Source organism: Haplochromis burtoni, unplaced genomic scaffold, assembly GCF_018398535.1.
Source record: "Haplochromis burtoni strain Fernald_Lab_line unplaced genomic scaffold, NCSU_Asbu1 Contig_28, whole genome shotgun sequence".
Taxonomy (NCBI): domain Eukaryota; kingdom Metazoa; phylum Chordata; class Actinopteri; order Cichliformes; family Cichlidae; genus Haplochromis; species Haplochromis burtoni.
Genome location: NW_024582389.1, coordinates 1,732,340 through 1,743,658, shown reverse-complemented (window position 1 = coordinate 1,743,658; position 11,319 = coordinate 1,732,340).

Below are 11,319 nucleotides of genomic sequence, written 5' to 3'. Positions count from 1 at the left end.
CTTCACAGTTAGTTTTTACTAAAGTGGGTCTTCTTTGAGAGTGACAAACTTTGTGTGACTGTCAGTCTGCTGCTGCGCAGCATCTCCTCTGGCACCGTGCGCCATGTTAATAACCGAGAGGGAGCCAGAAGGAAAAAGGAGGAGACGGTGCAATGTTATAAATGATTTTTCTCCAAAAGTGTGGAAAACAAGTTGTGATTAAGTCCTAAAATACTAATACGCTTATCTGACACTGTTCCAACTGCTCCTTTGTGTGACTACCTAATCAGCCAATCACATCACTTATTGCATTTAGGTATATAGACATAGTGGCCTTGTTGAGTCTGTGCAATGAAGAATTAAGGCAGTGCTGAAGGCAAAAGGGAGCCCAACCCAGTACTAGTAGTATGAATGTGCGTAAATGTTAGACAGAAAGCAATTAAGCATAGAAAAAAGTTAATGGGTGAATGAGACTCGTAGTATAAAGTGCTCTAAGTGAAATTTATGTAGTTTACTCCCCCCAAACAAAAGACAACAAAGTAGCCTGATGTTAGCCCGTTCCCAGTTGTCAGCTCTGATTCTTATTTCTTAAACTGTCCATCATCAGTTTTCTCAAAGGTGGAAGGTGTGTTACGCCCGGCACAGGTGATGGACAGGTGTAGGCATCAAGCACAGAAAGGTTCCAGTCAACCAGGACGGGAGGTTCACATTCAGTCTTATTGGTTTACAAGACCTGTGCTGGCAAATGGTATGGGCACTGTAATATAATTTTAGATCTCTTTAATAGTTAATTGCCTGGGTGACCTCTCTTTTGGGGCTCTCCTCAGCTCTTCCCAGGAGGGTGGCACGGTTGCCCCTTTGGTGGTCCTCCTCGGGTCCTCGTACTCTGGGGCCTCTGGATGTCTGGGGCCTGGATCTCCTCCATACCTGCTTCATGCCCTGGGGGACGGGGCTATGGCTCCCCACATTCCCTAGCAGATCGTTACATGGAGAAACCTTTTGAATACAAGCGTGCTGATCCACACAGGTGTACACACGAGTGTTCACAGACATGAACTACACCTTTCTTAGCTGCTGCCTCAAAGCACATTATGCGCTGTCGATCTTGCGTGCTGCACAATAACATTTAATATTTAGTATCTACTGTTATCTACTGTTAGCTAGTTTATTGCGATGGTGTTGTATTTATTATGTTGCTCTTTTTTGTTTGTTTTCTCTTCTGTTTTTCTTTCTCTCCCTCTCTTTCTTTCATTCTTTCTCCCAGTCCTATCCCCTAGTCAAAAAAACAAAAAAGTTAATTGCACTACTGAGCATTCAAAATAAATTAAGTAGAAAAGTTTTAGATTCACAAGATGCAGGGTTCTTTGTGCAGACTTGGTGGAAGGCTGTGTGCAGAAATGCAGGATTGAACCAGAGCAAGGTCAAGAAACAATAGCCCTCACAGATAGATGATGCCTCAGATGCATGAAACTAGGTAAGAGGTCAGGCTGCATGCGTGTGTGTGTGTGTGTGTGTGTCCATCACTAGGTGAAGCTGCAACTGAGGAAGGAGTAGAAGAGCACAACCTGTCCGCCAATAAGGGGGGCTAAAGGTCTAAACCACGGCCCTTTTGACCAATCAGATAGATGCACATTCTCTTTTATAAATATGTGTATGGCTAAGTTCTCTCTTCCGGGAGTTGGCTACAGAAAACTGTTGCAGACTGTGGTTTTCTAACCGGAAGGAGATCTGTGTACATGAATTATTCTTTGAACTGGTTGAGGCAATAAATCTGTTTAACTTGAACTGGACCGAAGCTCTCTCTATCTTAGAAAAAAGAGAACATGTGTTGACTCAGGATAACATAACAGACACATATGTATACACTTGCCAAAATGCACAAAATAAAGTGTCTTATGACCCACCTTTCCCCACTTCTCTCCGTTAAACCAGTGGTTTGGCTTCATGCCTCTACATGTCGTTTTTATTCTACCATAAAAAATGAATAAATACTAATATAAACATAGGATAAAACATTAGTGGGGTGGATATAACAGCAAGAAGGTCTTTCCCATGTTTGTGTGAATCCTCTCCTGGTACTCTGGCATCCTGCCACAGTTATGGAGGGCATAGGCCTGCGAATATGAGCATGACTGTGTGTCTCTGTGGCCATGTGACCCTGTCATAGAGCAAGAGGTGCACCCCACCTCTCGCTCTATGACAGCTGGGTTAGGTTCCAGCCTCCCACGACCCTGAAATGGATAAGTGAAAGAAAAATGATGGAAAATATTAGTATGTGGGAAAAAATCAATAAAATCTTGAAGCACCTCTTTGACTTACTGGGCTTTAAGTGATTTGTGACTCTTAATATTTAGCAACCACATGATCCACTATGCAGATGACTCAAAATCTGAAAGGTGTGTAACAGATAGTTCCAAAGTAGGTAAACCTATAAAAAGATATCAACACAAAATGCCATTGCAGGTAGGATTAGCTGATGCAGAAAGTGGTTTTACTTGCACAAGCAGGCTTCATGTAGAAGTGTTTGAGTCAACGGCTGAATATTTCAGAGTCATTCTTAAAGCAACACGCCATGGACACTTAAAGTTTATACTGGTTTTTGTGGCCTCAATCATCAAAGATTCGTTGGAAGGGAAAAAAATGGAGCAGCATTTGATGGGGAAAATAAATAAATTTTTTGAGTTAAGCATGGAGGTGGAAATCTCCTGCAGTGGAGTCAGTGGCATGGGAAAGATTGCACAAATAGAGGGATGAATGGATTCAACACAAATGGTGAGGAAAATGTCACGCAGTCAGTCATGACAATGGAACGTGAAACGAGTCTGACTTCTACAATAAGACAATGATCCAAAGGAGCTGTCAAGCAGCCTGCTCAGCCTAAAAATATCTTTCATATTGTGTGAAACGGAGCACCAACATTTGAAGAATAATTCTGTTCAAATAAAAAAAGTGTGGCTGTGTTTTTTAAATAACTGCAGACTTTTGCATACAGGTCCAGCTAATCTACCAGATACCTGTCTATTAATAATAATTATGTGGTTATTAAACTAGAGGTGGGCAGATCGATTCAAATAACGATAGTATTGATCAATACTCTGTATTTAACCTTTTCTTGTTGGCTGTCACGTGTATTTGATTTATAGCCAACAACAGATTTAAACAGAGTAAGCTTCAAGTTTCAAAATACATGAAAAGCTGAAAGTTGTGTTTTATTGTGTTAACTTATTATTGTGGAAGGTCAAAATCACTACAGTGATTTAGTGGTTGCAAATGAATGATTATTAATGATTAAGTTGTGACACATTGCCCTACACGAGCTGCCTTTATGGGTTAAAAGTATCAGTACTGGTAGCAGCAATACTGCGCCTGTATTTATTTGGTATTTAAAAAATACCACCATTTACAGTATTGGAGACCACTACATTAAACATGACTAGTTTTACTTTACACTTTATGCAGAGGTCCTTTTGATTTCTTGTTATCAACAAGTGCTAGTAGTCATATGACTCACACCACCCAAGACTGCAGGGTTTATGCCTGTGGGCCCGTTCAGCCTTTCAAAAATCACCCCTTGAGTCTCATTTCTTGCAGCTAGCAAACACACTGCAGGATTTCCAAAGCATATGTGCATTTTCCCCCTAAAAGATACAAAGAAAACAATATTTAATCCTCCACAAAGGCAACATGTGTCCACCTCCATTCATATTAAATTCAAGGATAACAGGCATTCTAAAAGCTGCATAAGCTCAGTGGGATTTCCTTCCTCCCTTGTCGGCTATCCACTTGCAATTTTCAAGTTTACACATAAGTCCAATTCCGCTTTCCGCTCAGCCAGCAGGATTAGCACAACTGTCTACCTCAGCATCCTGCTAAGATCCTGCTCTTTGCCCTGATCCTAGTCATCCTGCTGCAGACTCCAAACCGGCTCCCACCGCCCTCTGCAGGCAACACACTTCAGTGATCTCACCCAGGCAGCAGTGCTATCCGTGGTGCTGATCCCCAGGCAGAGCCTCCATCACCCAGCAGCCTCCGAGGAAGAAGAAATTCTCTGAGTTTCCTACAGTGAAAAACTCCCGTCCTCTCTCTGTCACGTAAAATCATTCAAAAGAAGGAAAAGAAAACAAAAAGGAACCCGAGCTGGTCTGCATCTCTGTTGAGGAAATACATTAATTTAACTTGAGTGCATTCCTGGTGTTTCATTCCTCCGTACACACCTTCTTTAAATTCAGTACCAGGCTCAATTTTTCCCCCATCTCTACCTGAGACCAGCTTTGACTGATGTGCAAGCCCATCTTTGTGTGTCTACGTGTGCTAAAGAGACGGCCACAGCATGTAAAGGCTGGTTCAAGCATGATTGCACTCAGGTGTCTCTGTCCTCTTCTTCTTCTTTTTCTTCTCTTTTTTCAAAGGAGCATTTATTTACTGGATTGGTTGTTTTGATTGACAAAGGCAGGGGAGAGTAAATGCACTACTTGTTATGCAGCCGAAGTCTGTCAAGCCTCCAACACCTGCTCTCTTTCAGATGCTTATTTCATTATGGCTCCTCTCTCCCAGGAGTCAAGACACTTGTGTGTTTGTGTGTTCTTTTTTTTTTTTATTTCTTTCGCTCTCTGTTTTTTGTTAATCCTGTGCTGGATGTTTACCTGGATCTTATCCTCTTTCTCTCTCCCTCTCCCTCACTGCCTCGGACTAGTCTCGGCTTATTTGCAGCTGAGCGTGGTCTCACCTAGTATCTCGATCTTTCTTCCATTAGTTTGCCCGTTCCTCTCCTCTCTCTCTCCCTCTGTGCGTGTGCTCCTCTGACAGGCAAGCAAGCAAACGGCTTACAACACTGAAGCACACCAGGCAGCCTCAGCTGTACGGTACACACACCCCTCACACCCCAATTGCTGCACCACTGAAGCCCCCCTCTTTCATCTGTGAACAGAGACTAAATCGGGAAATCCGAGCAGATCAGCTCTCAGCCCCGTGTGGTTTATTATTTATTTTAAATTTCTTAATAACACTTGCTCTTGCATACAGTCCTGTGCTGGATGCAAACATGCAGAGACACTCAGATAAGCAAACATCGATTTAGCGATTTGTTTGATATATTTATGCATCATTTGCGTGTTTCCACCTATTAAAGGTGACTGCAAATCTATCCAAATTGGCTCTCATGTGGGCTCCACTTTCACCTCCACTACATCCTTATAATGAAAGCCTGTCAGCGACTATTATGCTTAACTGGTCCACTGCTCGATCACACAGTCAATTTGGTGGTAAGACATGCAGAACAGTAATAACTCAATCTCATCTGAACTGTAGGTCAAATCTCCCAACTTAAATCCACAGTTACACACACACACACACACGTTTCAATCACTTCAAGTGGCGTTTTTTTTTTTTCTTCTTTCTTTTTCGCGGTGAGCACAGCAAGAGATGCTATTTCCATGCAGAAAATATGTTACCAAGGTAACAGAGGAGAGGGAGAGGGAGCATGTATGTGTGCGTGCGTGAGAGAGAGAGTGAGAAAAAGGCTGAGATGTAGCCCCTGAATACCAGGACTGCTGCTGCTGCTGCTGCAGACGTAGAGCACAGCATCCCACCCCTGCCAGCATCAGTGCAGCAGCTTTACAACCCAGCATACAGCACGCACATGAAGGCTGGTTTTGAATGCTTTCAAATGTCGAGACAGCTCGGTTTTCACTTCCCACTTCATTTGCCGAAGTCTCACAAAGTAACAGAATCGCATTGGCTGTATTTCACCCTTCAGTTTTCGTCGGCACTTCATCTCTCGTCACTTCTCTTCCTTTCCAAGTCTGTCTCTATATATAGACAGCCTTTCTATCTTTTCTCTGCTCCCTCCCTCCCTCCCCACCACACCACCTCTCTCTCTCAGTCTGTTTACACCTGTCTCCTCTCCCTCGTCTCGCTGTGTCCTTCAAGCTCAAATTTACTTCACAGATACCATAATTAACTGCACTACACTGTTGCCAAAGCAGGCTGTACAAGGTTTATAATTTATAATGTGGAGTGCAATCTGTCCCAATTTAAGAGAGAGACAGCAACCCAGCACTTCACTGCACTCTCTCTCTATATATAAAACATCTACAGTAAAATGATGAAATACTAATAAAAAGCAGGTTTTACTAAAATATGTTGGTTTCTAGTTCTCGAGCAAGAATATTTATTTCTTTTTTTTAGTCTTTATATATTGTGTTGTGCAAAAATCTTGAGCCACCCTGCATTTTTTATATTTAGCTTCCAAAGAGCCTGACTTTTCATGTTTTTTGGGGTTTTTTTTTAAGTGGTCCATAATTCCAGGCTTTTCTTTGGACATTGGCTGCTTTTTCACTTACTTTCAGTCCAGTCCTTGTACCTGAACATTTTCAAAGAAATGCTTTCTTTGTTAACAGTGACCTATGAATCATTCACATATACAGTGGCTTGCAAAAGTATTCGCCCCCTTGAACTTTCCCACATTTTTTCACATTACAGCCACAAACATGAATCAATTTTATTGGAATTCCCCGTGAAAGACCAACACAAAGTGGTGCACACGTGAGAAGTGGAATGAAAATCATACATGATTCCAAACATTTTTTACAAATAAATAACTGAAAAGTGGGGTGTGTGTAATTATTCAGCCCCCTTTGGTCTGAGTGCAGTCAGTTGCCCATAGACATTGCCTGATTAGTGCTAATGACCTATAGAGTGCACCTGTGTGTAATCTAATGTCAGTATAAATACAGCTGCTCTGTGACGACCTCAGAGGTTGTCTAAGAGAATATTGGGAGCAACAACACCATGAAGTCCAAAGAACACACCAGACAGGTCAGGGATAAAGTTATTGAGAAATTTAAAGCAGGCTTAGGCTACAAAAAGATTTCCCAAGCCTTGAACATCCCACGGAGCACTGATCAAGCGATCATTCAGAAATGGAAGGAGTATGGCACAACTGTAAACCTACCAAGACAAGGCCGTCCACCTAAACTCACAGGCCGAACAAGGAGAGCGCTGATCAGACATTTCTGGACGAGCTGCAGAGATCTACAGCTCAGGTGGGGGAATCTATTAGTCGTGCACTGCACAAAGTTGGCCTTTATGGAAGAGTGGCAAGAAGAAAGCAATTGTTAACAGAAAACCATGAGAAGTCCCGTTTGCAGTTTGCCACAAGCCATGTGGGGGACACAGCAAACATGTGGAAGAAAGTGCTCTGGTCAGATGAGACCAAAATGGAACTTTTTGGCCACAAAGCAAAACGCTATGTGTGGCGGAAAACTAACACTTCACTCTGAACACACCATCCCCACTGTCAGATATGGTGGTGGCAGCCTCATGCTCTGGGGGTGCTTCTCTTCAGCAGGGACAGGGAAGCTGGTCAGAGTTGATGGGAAGATGGAGCCAAATACAGGGCAATCTTGGAAGAAAACCTCTTGGAGTCTGCAGAACACTTGAGACTGGGGCGGAGGTTCACCTTCCAGCAGGACAACGACCCTAAACATAAAGCCAGGGCAACAATGGAATGGTTTAAAACAAAACATATCCATGTGTTAGAACGGCCCAGTCAAAGTCCAGATCTAAATCCAATCGAGAATCTGTGGCAAGCTCTGAAAACTGCTGTTCACAAACGCTGTCCATCTAATCTCACTGAGCTGGAGCTGTTTTGCAAAGAAGAATGGGCAAAGATTTCAGTCTCTAGATCTGCAAAGCTGGTAGAGACAGACCCTAAAAGACTGGCAGCTGTAATTGCAGCAAAAGGTGGTTCTACAAAGTATTGACGCAGGGGGCTGAATAATTATGAACATCCCACTTTGTAGTTATTTATTTGTAAAAAAAAATGTTTGGAATCATTTATGATTTTCGTTCCACTTCTCACGTGTGCACCACTTTGTGTTGGTCTTTCACGTGGAATTCAATTTATTCATGTTTGTGGCTGTCATGTGACAAAATGTGGAAAAGTTCAAGGGGGCCGAATACTTTTGCAAGCCACTGTAAAAAGGCACCTAACTGAAGAGATGGACAAGTGGAAGACAAATAAAGTTAGGATATGTAGTACGTACAGCTGATGAACAGTATCTAAAAGTTATTCCCTGGAGAAAGAGGAAAAACACAGCAGCGACCTGACACAGGACGTGAGAGACCTTAAACCAGCTGATCCATGTACTGGTCACTGAAGCCTCCACAGAGAAGGTCTAACTGGAAGGGTGTCTGTCAAGAAGCTTTTCTTATACCAGTAAAACCAGATTTTTTGAACTTTGAGTTTTTGAGTCCTACGCTACATTATTAGTAAGAATTTTTATTCTTACTGATGCATATTATCAGAAACGTGTAGTGCTGCTGTGAGGGATAAATTATACAAAAATGCCAGGTGTAGCAAAAATGATACAAACTAAAACTCATATATGCAAATTGATATTAAATTTTTCCTTCTCTTTTTTTAATTGTCAGAATATTTAATAAACACTCCAGTTTAAAAATAATTGAATTTTCTGACAATTATTTCATGGTTCAGGCTCCACAGAGTTAAGGAAGGGAAACGGGGAAAAGAAGCTGACGTATGCCAAATGAACAGCAGGTTTGATGGAGTGATGAATCAAAGTTGACATTTCAACATTATTGAAGCAGTGTGGGATCATTTTGACAAAACAGAACAAAAGGCATCCAACAGCCAAGAGAAGAGCTTTGAATGTCCTCCACACACCCTTCAGAACTATTCCTAAAGACTACTTAAAGAAATGACAAAAAGCTGCATTAGCTGCCATGTATGCTTGAATAACATTTTCCTTGCAACATATAAAGGAATGAGGTGCAGCACAAGACTTTTGCACAGTTCTGTATTAATAATGTTAGCATCTGTGGGGTTTCATCTGAATGAATGAAACGATCTAATTAAACAGATGGTGGCTATTCCCTCACACCTAACAGATAAAACAAATAGCCTAAAATCAAACACAACTATCACCCGCTACATTAGAGTCACATTCAAAACATTTAATGTATGGACCCAACACCTGTTTGTGTGCTGTACTGTCAGGCACCTGGACTGGCAGCAAATCCTGGGTGGATCTGGTTTGTTGTGAGGTGTGCAATCCATGCTTGATTGCGTCAGGCTCTGGGGAGTTTTGAAGTCAGTGTGATGCCTTTGACCTTTTGTCTCATTTAAACAATTCCAGAGCAGTTTTAGCAGTGTGGCGGGGTGCATTGGTCCCCCCCCCCCCCAAACCAACTGGCTGTTCCTTCTTGAGCCAGCAAGCAGCTGCAGGTCTCTAATTGAAGTCTTTCTTCCTACTGAAGGGAGTTCTTCTCCTGTCACCAAGCGGTTGCTCATAGGGAATGGTCGGATTGTTTTTTTTTCTCTATTATTGTAGAGTCTTTATTAAATAAGTAATTAAATTAAACAAGTAATTAAGTTACTGCTTAGTTTTCAGACTGAGGCTTTAAAAGACACAATATTATTATCTAAAAACCAGTATTACAGCAGAAAGACTGTCTAATTGAGGTGAAATTTCTGATGTTTCTGAGTTGTTGTCAGAGCCACAAACCAAACATTTCCTCACTGAAAGTCTCCAGTGGTTTAATTTAAATAACCGATTGAAGCCCAAAGATGTAAATGCATCAATATTTCACAGCAAATTAAAAAAGAGACACAAAACCACGATAAATCTGTGTAGCAGAACCTCATTAATCATCTCTGCAACCCCTTATGGCTAGAAACACTGGACTAAAGTCTTTAAGTCTTTTTTAAAACAAGTCCACTGCAATCTGTTAATAGTAAAATTCTGGCAGTGCAGTGGTGCATCAGTAATACAGGTGTAATTATGTACAACTACCACTGTAATTCAGTGTTTTGACATTTTTAAAACTGTCTAAACCTTTGTGGGTTTCCCCACCAGTGATGGGCTTGATCCAGCTAAGCTCAGCTAGCAGGATCAAAAAAGAAGTGTTGCTGTCTCTCTGCCTCTTGTTTCTCTGTGTTGTTTGCAGCATCATAACGAGATGCACGCACACACTCTTTGGGGTGTGGTGGGGGGTTCTTGGTACGATCAGCTTTCACTTGAAATGTTGTGTTGCAGACCTGCAGAAAAAGAAAATCATTACACACTGTGGTTTTTGCCCCCATCCCCCCAGTCTCTCCCATCACGTCAATTACAAATCGACCTTTATGTATCTACGTCATTTATTTCAGCACCCTCATCACGTCCTCCCGTCGCCGGGTCACTGAGGGTGACTCCTTCAAAAAGATCGCCGTCGCATCTACATTTCAGATCACTGACTGTATCTGCCCTGCAGATTTGATCAGCCTGCAAAGTCCTTGCAGAGCAGATCAAAAGCCCTTTAAAGACTTGTTTATGAAGCGCTACCTGACATATTCAATTTCACCAGCTGTGGCTCTGGCCTGTCAGCTGCACTGGATGATGGCTGATCAAACAACAGTTGTGGAGGCCATTGCACTTTAAAAATAAAAAAAAAAATGTCCATCGCCACCTATGCCTGCATTTATATTTTACGAGGCCAGTTAGCGTGAAAATCCTGCCTAATGCGACACCCCGCTTTTGATATCTCAACTTAACAAGCGCACTCTGAGCAATAAATAAGATTAGCGCGCAGAAACACAGTCAATTCATAATCCTGGTGTGAGCTGGTTAGGAGAGACCTAGAGCCACGCAGATCTCCGTGTAGGATGGAGAAATGACTCAACAATACCCAAAGTGAAAAGAAAGAAGCAGATGGAGGAACGTGTAAATATTTGGGACCTGTTTGGTAAAAAATAATGTTGCCCCTGACCTCCCAGCAGCTTCCCATCCTCTGTTACCACGAGGCCAGGAGCGATAACGAGATTAGCATAAGCACTTTTAGTAAGTCACTGTGAATAGGATCCTTAAGAAGGCTTAAACTGTCCCCTTTCACCAGCGGTTGACAGATAGTTGAGAGCTGACTGGCACATCTGCTTGGTCGCCGCTCTGTTCTCTTAGAGATCTTCAGCGCTGGCAAATCAATGGGAGATCCATCACTTGAAGGGACGCAGGGTGCAGGGAAGGAGAGCAAATCACTTCTATAAGTGATAGCAGCTATCAGGCAAATGGGCAGAAAATGGTTCCTAATGGTGCCTGGTATGTCTGGTGTAAACTGCACCCAGACTCTTTGTCGTCCATCACCCCGGAGCATATGTAACCGAAAGTAGGGAGGAGGCAAGAAGAGGGAAGCATCTGCTCGTTCAGCGTGGGAACCCCTCAGGGGGTGACACGGTAATCTGGGTTCACGTCAAACCGAATCTGGCGCCTGTGCGGATGATGCTGTGTCAGTGGCTAAGTCTGTGTGTCAAGCAGCTGAAAGTCACTAAATGTGCACCGTACC